The following is a 527-nucleotide window of genomic DNA, read 5'->3' on the forward strand; positions in this document are numbered from 1 at the left end:
TGTGTGTGTGTGTGTGTGTGTGTGTGTGTGTCTGGAAAAGGCGAGCGGAGAAAACAACGGCAGCAACAACAAAAAAAGGGGAAATGCGGTCAACACGCACAAATGCCCGCGTTGTCCGTGGCGGCACGGCGAAGGAGTGAAAGAAGTGTGTGGTGGTTCTCCGCTTCCGCCTCGTCCCCCTCCAGTAATACCACCAACATGAGCAGCAGCGGGGGCGTGGGAGGACGGTGGCGGAGGTTTGGGTGGGGCTCTCGTCAAGACATCCCTGCCTTTGCATATGTGTGTTTGTGTGGCAATTCAGGCTGGTATGCATGATGTATTGTGCTTGTATTTTATTTGGTGAGGGTTTGGGCTTCGTTTCGCAGGTTTTTTTTTTCTTTTCTTTCGTCGTTCTCTCTCTCGTCAGTTTCCGCGTCTTTTTCGTTCCCTCTCGCTCTCTCCCGCCGGCGCCCGCGCTCCGCCCCCCAGTGTGTGTGTGTGTGTGCGTGTGTGCGCCCCGTACTTCCCTCCCCTCCCACCCCCACCCC

The sequence above is a fragment of the Trypanosoma grayi genome (assembly GCF_000691245.1).
Source record: "Trypanosoma grayi strain ANR4 Tgr_1277_V1, whole genome shotgun sequence".
Taxonomy (NCBI): Eukaryota; Euglenozoa; class Kinetoplastea; order Trypanosomatida; family Trypanosomatidae; genus Trypanosoma; species Trypanosoma grayi.